Source organism: Arachis ipaensis, chromosome B08 (assembly GCF_000816755.2).
Source record: "Arachis ipaensis cultivar K30076 chromosome B08, Araip1.1, whole genome shotgun sequence".
NCBI classification, from domain to species: Eukaryota; Viridiplantae; Streptophyta; class Magnoliopsida; order Fabales; family Fabaceae; genus Arachis; species Arachis ipaensis.
In genome coordinates this window covers 126,815,205-126,823,545 of record NC_029792.2, presented here as the reverse complement: position 1 = coordinate 126,823,545, position 8,341 = coordinate 126,815,205, and positions in this window count along the sequence as shown.

The following is an 8,341-nucleotide window of genomic DNA, read 5'->3' as shown; positions in this document are numbered from 1 at the left end:
AATGAGAGGAGGAGAAAGAGGAAAATGAGAGAGAGAGAGAGAGAGAGGAGGGAGAGTAGGGAAAAAGAGAGATAGGAGGAGAGAGGATAGAGAGAGAGAGAGAGAGAGAGAGAGAGAGAGGAGATTTCGAAATGAAAGGGGAGAGAGTTCGAGCTTTCAATTTTAGGACTTGTTACCATCGAATTTACCAGCGGATAAATCCGACGGTAACATATGTCGGTCACCAAAATGCAGCATTCCACTAAAATGAGTTTACTGGTGGATTTTTTCGTCAGTAAACCCCACACTACATTTCACATCTATTTTTCCCGTTTTTTTCTCAACTATTACTGGCAAATTTACTGTTGGAATAAAAAATCCACCGGTAATGATTTGACCTAACGAATTCTACTTGAAAATCGTCTATATACCGTCGGTAAAGCCGACGCTAGTGTACGACGCTAAATCCGACGGTACTTAACATTTTTTATAGTGAATAAACATAGCATATTCCTTAGTGAGCCCATCGTATCAGTGATGGCTGAAACACGATCTTCAAGAGAAAAAGAACATGAACTACTACAACAAATTCAGGTTGAGGCAACTCTTCAAAAATATTGCCTATAATAAGAAAAAGCAATGCCTTTGATCAAAGGCAACACTTTCAAACAAAACACAATATATTTTGGGGGTTGGCTATATGACCGTTGCCTTTGGTCTAAAGCAACACTTTTTTGCATCAAAGGAATTCCTTTTCATAGCGATCCTCGAAAAACGTTGTCTTTTCTTCTATATAAAACAACTTTGAGTAAGGGTTGGTATATAGTTTTCAAAAGCAACACTTGATGAACTACCACTACTACATTTTAAACATTTAGTAATATTTATCTCTTAATATTTGCAAAATTGTTAGTAATTATTATAAAATTATATATAAAGTAACATTTATAATGAAATGTTAGTAAATACATGTAATTTAAAAAAAAAACTTAAAAAGTGTTACCTATTCCTATTGGCATGAAAATAAATGAACATTCGCTTCTCTGAAAATCAAAATTAGAGACCTAACCTAACGGCTGGGACAGAAGAAAGATCGGGAAACCTGTTAGCACAGAAAATCTCACTCCAAATCTTGCTCTCCTTCGCACTCTCACTCTCAATTTCACTCGCGCTCTTGATCTCGATCTCGATCGTGCTTTCAATCTCGCTCGCACTCCGCTCCTTGAATCTCTCTCTTGTTTTAAAAAACTTTTTTTGATTATTCAATAATTTTAAGATATTCAATTATCAAAACTTAATTTAATTACTTTTAATAAAATAATTCCTAAATATAAAATCTTTAATGAATAAGTAAATTGAAATTAACTCATAATAATATATTTTTTTTTAAAAATTCTGGGTCTTACATCCTACCAATCTTATAAAAATTTTTGTCCTCGAAAATTGATACAAAATAAAAGAGATTTCATATCACTTCACTCTTGAATACATTTAAAGAAAAAGCAAAAAGTTCTTTATATATATAGTTTCAAATACCCGGATTCTCACACCAACTTCAGAGATTCAATTATTCAAACTTCAACTTAACTTATTTCCTCCATCCTTAATCGTACTTCATCAAACAACTCATCTGAGGGTTTTTAACCTCGTCAACACTTCGCAAATCTTAATGGTCACAAACCCAACATCAACAAAATTCTTTCACATGAAATAAGGTTCCACAACTCACTGCAACGTCGTATATTTACAAATTTTCACCTTTTGCGTTCATCAAACGTGTCCTAAAGAGCTAATGTGTCGTTTACTAAGTCTAACGATCACACAAGATACTAAAATTAATCTCGAGTATACTCATAAAGATAATCGACCATAGAAAAGAATGAAAAGTGACAAGGACCGCATTCGCGAGAATTTGAAAGAATAAATGCAATTGTAGGTAAACAATGATGCTCAAGCAACAAAGTTTGCTAGAAAGAAATCAATTGACAACTTCAAGGATAACCTTTGGACCAAAGAAATTCAATAGGATCAATAAAAAGAAAATTAGCGCATTAATTTAAAACATATCCAAGCTGAGTCGAAGAAGTATGAGATTTCATAGAAAATGAATGATTAAAGACTATGGTGACGAATTACTGCGGAACATCTTCAAATAATCACGGGGTTTTCATAGTTCGTGGAGGAGTACGAAATCAATAGCCGTATTGCAAAAGTTTTAACATAGTCAGAAGTGTAAACAGATCAAGGTGTACGTAAGGTACAAATGGTGAAGCAAGGAAATTTAAATTACATCTCAAGAAAAGAGAAGGAGGAATGACACGTCAAATTGAATGGCACAATTTAGAACACATATAATAAAAAAAAGGCACTTTACATTTTCAAAGATGCTAGGGTCGGTATCGTACCCAAAATAATTCCAATGTTATGTCAAAGAGAAGTATAATGACAAGGATAGACGTTCTTCAAGATTCAAATAGCATTTTACAAATAAGAGGCGGACGTATGGAGAGATTAAAGAACTTCAATGGAGACGATGAGAGGAAAACGGTTAGAATTGAATTCAAGATGAATCAAAGTACAAGATTCACAGGAAGGTGACCAGAGTCAAGGACGTCATTTACAAAATCCAAGGAAATGTGTAGGAATGCAATCAAATGAAAGGTCCACAAGGAATAGATAAATTTAAGAGGAAGATCATCTTACCTAGCAAAAAGAGAAGATATGAAATAAACAATTGAGGGAACTAAACAAAGTATAGATGTTTGCGTTACCTCGAAACTTCGCGACTCCTTATAACCTTGTACACTTACCAAATTCATTTTTCGTGTGCACAATTCACATCACTAGGAGCTAACATACAAGGAATATGGAACTTGAGAAGAGAAGGACAAACGGCATAAACGGTATTTGCAAGAAATCGAGAGATTGCCCAGGTTCACAATTAGACAAGGATGGTATTTCGTAAGGATTTTGAAAATACGTGAGATTATCAACAAACAAGGATGTATATAAGCAATGAAGTGTAATGTAAAGGGAGTTAATTCAAAAGCTTAAGAAGGAATTCTGAATTCAAGAGCTTCGACATGGGCAATAATAAGAAAGAGAGTACAGCAATTTAGAACAACTTCAAATTGAACCTAAGGGAATTAGTTTATCTTTTTCTAAAGAAAGTATATAAATACAATATTTTTCAAAAAAAAAACTAAACAAAGGTAAATATTATGTTATGATAAACCAAATTCAAATTAAAATAATTTATATAAAGTTTATTAAATGAAAATTAATTAGAATAAAAGCAGACATCTTGCTTTAGGAGGTTTGAAGTGTTCGTAGATACATAATCAAGTAAACATATATATATATAATGAGAAAATCTAAGGTAAAGTATTCTTGTAAGGATAAATAAAGACTAAGTAGTACTTGTAGATAAAAGCATGTTGTAACTATATAAAGAAATTATTTATTTTTTGTAGGAAAATACTTGTAAAATCAAAGGTTGTCGTATTCAGAATTCACATAATGGTTACAATCAGAATCAAACAGAAAAAGAACCAAAATGAAACTATTTTTAAAAGAGATTCCAAGATAAGAATTGTAGAAGAAAACTACTAGAATTGATACATTTTATCAAAATAAGGTCAGCTTTTATCATTTTACAAAGAAACAGAAAACCAAAAATTGTAATCCGAGCAGGACACACAATAGTTGTAGAACACAGAACAGGAGAACTAAATCGCATAATCAATTTACTACGAATCGCGACTCTTAAGATTTCAAATAATTTAGGAATCAAGGATTATGCATTGCACTAAAACTAATTCAAGATCAAATCAATAAATACCAAATTTATGAATAGTGTCAAGGTCGAATGTTCCTTAAAGATTCAAGCAACAATTAGGAACATAATCAAGCAAAGATATATCTGAATGACAAGATATGGTAGAAAAATATACAAAACACATTTCAAGAAAGAAATCAAGAACTAGAGATTCCAATACAATTGATAAAGAAAGAGGTAACATCAAGCACGAATAAAGATTATACGTCGAAACAGAAATAATCTCTAGAACTTAGTCTCTAGCATTCCCAAATCTCGCGTCTCGCGTTATCTATGACTCGCATATCGTCTATGATAACCCATTAGTGCTTACATATACATAATTCACTGGTGTTAAGCCGGCCAAACTTAATACCAGGAATTATGCAACGCAAGACTAATAGCATTAATCAATAGACCGTCATGTTCATAAAGCTCTAATTCTTGTTATTCAAACAAGACCTACTACATGACAGACTCTCAGAGTATGCAATTGAAGCATAACCAGTCCATTCCCAAGGCTCTACAGGAAAGACCACTTTGATACCATAATGTAACACCCTCACTACCATAATGTAACACCCTCACTACCAGAATGTCACGCTTTCGACTGCGCCACTTTGATAGCAAGAAGTATTACGACTACTTTATATACTAAATATTAAAATAGGAGCCTTTGACTTGACACCGTATCGCTGATTTCTTTGAAAACCAGAAATAAATACTTTATCTTAAGAAAAATACAAGCAGGCATAGATTCATATACAATACTCCTTACATAATATCTCATGATATAATATACATATAAAATATACAACTCCTATCCCTCTTACAAACTTGTAATAACAAAGATGAGGGAAGAAAATAATCTAATTAATACAACAACATATAAACTAAATGCAGTATAACTCTTCATAATGCTTCATCCGGTTCCTGAAAAGGTAAAGTTGTAGGGGGGTGAGAACCTAACCACATGGTCTCATCACGGAGTTTCAAAATTGTCATAAGAAGATATTTAATAAGAAAACTGTTTTCAAGCTCAGTGATTATCATTGCCTTATGAATCTTTTAAAAACCAATAGGTAATCGTTCAAAACCTTTTCAAAAAAACAATGTTTATTTTTTTAGAAATCCGAAACTTTTCCTTTCTTATAAGAAAATCTCAATCAGAAACCAACCACGCAATCAAACAACACAATCATTAATCCAGCACCAAAGTTCATTCTCAAATGTAGCACGCCAGGACAAACACAAGCAAGACAAACAAGGAAAGCACATGTTTAGGTAGTAGTTACAGCAAATAGTTCAAGTAGCAGTTAAGAATAGTTTAGCAATTAGGCAAACCAAAACAAGTTCAAACCCAAACAAAGCATACAAATGCATATGATGCATGCCTTTCCTATGGCTGATGAGGCTCATCTGTCGGTTATCCAGCCAACCCGATAAGTCTGAAAATAATTAGACTGTCCCCCGACGTGCATCCCCAAGAGTCTATGCATAGCTTTTTCTCAAATAATCAATATTGCTCAATGGGGATTACATTCCCGGGAATTTATATAGTGCCCGGTCACACTTACGTTGTAGGGTCAATAGAGTATCGAGTTTTCAACCTGGTACACGTGGTGGAAAGCCATGGTACTTTATCCAGGGAACCTCGTATCTCAGATAATTCAAATTCATAAGCCATATGAATAATTCAAAAATCATATCTTAACATTCTCAATTGATATCTCAGCATTCTCAACATTCTTAACATCATAATCATTCATCAATCCAAATCTCATTTCCAAATTCTTTCAAAAACCATATTTCAAAGAAAATCCTCATCATCCTTCTTTCCATTCCGTCCATTAACAATCCCAATTCAAAACATAATTCTTTCTTTGATAAATAATAAATGAAACTTCCAATTTTATAAAATTTCGGCAGCATCTCCTCTAAAACTCGGACACTGCCACCCTTTTCGGGTCCCATCTAAACATTTCTCAAACCTTTTCTCAACCATTTCCAAATCTCAAACATTTTCCAGAGTTGAACCAATTCCAATATCAAATTATTTTTAAATTAAACCAATTCCAACAATAAAACTCTTTTTAAAATCAAATCAGCTCAAATATTAAATCATTTATAAAATCAGATCAACTCAAAATCAAACCGCTCCCAGAATCAATTTATTTTCATATCTCAAATTATTTCCGATTCATTTATATTACCAAGTAAACTCCAAAACCAAGAAAATTCACTTTTCATAATAATCAAGTAAATAACATTTCAAACCGATTTTTATCAACAACCATACATCACTCACACAATCAAGCATCCAATAATCCAGTCCAACCAACCATCACATCCACAAGACAAATATAATCACAGAAGTATATCTTTTTGCATCAATATCTATTTATCACAACTCTGTAATATAAAATAGATTTTAAGAAAAATCCCTACCTCAAAGAATCAAACCCGCAGCGATTTTAACGCGATAAACCCTCTTTTCACCTTATTCTGCAGCAGCTACATCATGATTTGTATTCCAAGCACCCTCTGCTAATGGAGAAGAATGACAAGCAAAAGTAATAACTGCAAACACAGCAGCTCTAGGTAACAGACAGAATAAACACAACCAAGCAAGGCAAAGAGAAACATTACGCACTAATAAAACAGAGTCGGAATGGAGTATTATGGCGAGATAAAGCACAACAGAATTTTTTTTTTACCAGAAAAGAAATAAGAGAATGGGGAATGGAGAAGTTATAGCTTCGACAACATTTCCTTTCAACAATCAGAACGGCAAATAAGGGCACAGCCGAGCACAAATGGCAAGCCAGTGGCGTCGGTAGCATTAATATGAGTGATTAAGGCAGCAGAGACACCAACAATAATCAAAACAGTGGAACAGAATAGAAGCAGAACATATTTTAAGTAAGGAAGAAGCAGAGTTACGGTGGATGTTCCAATTTCGACGGCGACAGAGCATAGTGGTGGCGGGACGTTCCTCCTGTGACGGCAATTAGGCATTGGCAAAGCTCCCACGAAGCCCCCTGTTCTCTCTCCTATACGCGTTTCCTCTCTCTCAGCTCAAACTAGCGGTGGATTCGACCCCATCGACAACGGCAAGGGCTCGGGCCGAGGACGACGACAGCGAGGCTCGAGGCGACGGCGGTGACTTCGCACAGCATGGTGGCGTGGCGGTGGTGCGACGTCAAAAACAGAACACAACTCCTCTCCCTTCTCGCGTTCTGTTCGACGGCGCTCTCTCTCCTTCTTCCCTTCGGCGGCGACGACGAGAAGCATGGCAGCTGGGCGAGGCGGTGGCGGCGCCAGTCACGGTCTCCCTCTCCCTTCAGATCTCTCTCTCTCTCTTCCCCGTTCCTCCTCCTCTGCAGACCTGTTTCCCTCTTCCCCTTTTCTCACCCTCTCCGTTCTTCCCTTTCTTTCTTTCCTTTCTTTTCTTTATTTCTAGGGCTGCACATGGATCGGATAATATCCGCATATCCACGGTAATTATCAGCATCCGATCCAAATTTTGCGGATATTATCCGATCCGCACTATGGTAGGATCGGATTGCGGATTTAGCAGTGATATCCGCAGATTCGATCCGCAAATCCGCATATCCGCATGTCTCATATAAATAGCATAGTTTAAGAAAGTAAACCTTAATGTGATATAAATTTTAGTGTGTTGTTTTATGAATTTTATGATATCTTGTTTTTAATTTTTTATGTTGTACTTCAACTTAGAATAATTAAACTTAAATCTTGTGTTATTATTTTTTTTGTTATTCAAGAGAATTTTTATTGATAATATTCTAGAAGTAAATAGGCTCAAACAGGTGAAAAATGAATTTTATGGATATTTTTTTGTAAAAATAGCCAAATAGAATTTTAAAATAGTTTTTTTTTTAATTATGCGGATATACCCGATATCCGATCCGATCCGATCCGCAAATATGCGGATCGGATCGGATCGGATCTGGCCTGAAAAAATGCGGATATCGTATCCGATCCGATCCGATCCGCAAATATGCGGATCGGATCGGATCGGATCTGGCCTGAAAAAATGCGGATATCGTATCCGATCCGATCCGATGAGTACAGTGTGGATCGGATAGAATTTTAGGCTATATTCGATCCGATCCGATCCGTGTACAGCCCTAATTATTTCTTTCTTTGATTTTCCTGAAGCTGCTGAGTAGTGGGTTTTGGGGAAGGAAGGTTACTGGCGGTGGGTAGTATTAGAAAAGTTAGGATTTTGTTTTTAATTTAATCAAATTAGGATATAGAATATTAATTTGAAATCTAATTTGATCTTTAAAATTATTTTAAAAATATTATTTGGGGTATAAAAATACTAATTGATTTTCAATAAATTACCCTAAATAAAAATTCATGGTAATATAATTAATTTTTTCATTATCTTTAACTTAAAATCTTAAATGATATTAATTAAATTATCTAAAATCAAATCATATAAAATTCATATTATTTCATAACTACCAATTTTATAATTTAAATATAGAAAATAATTCAATAATTATAAAATTA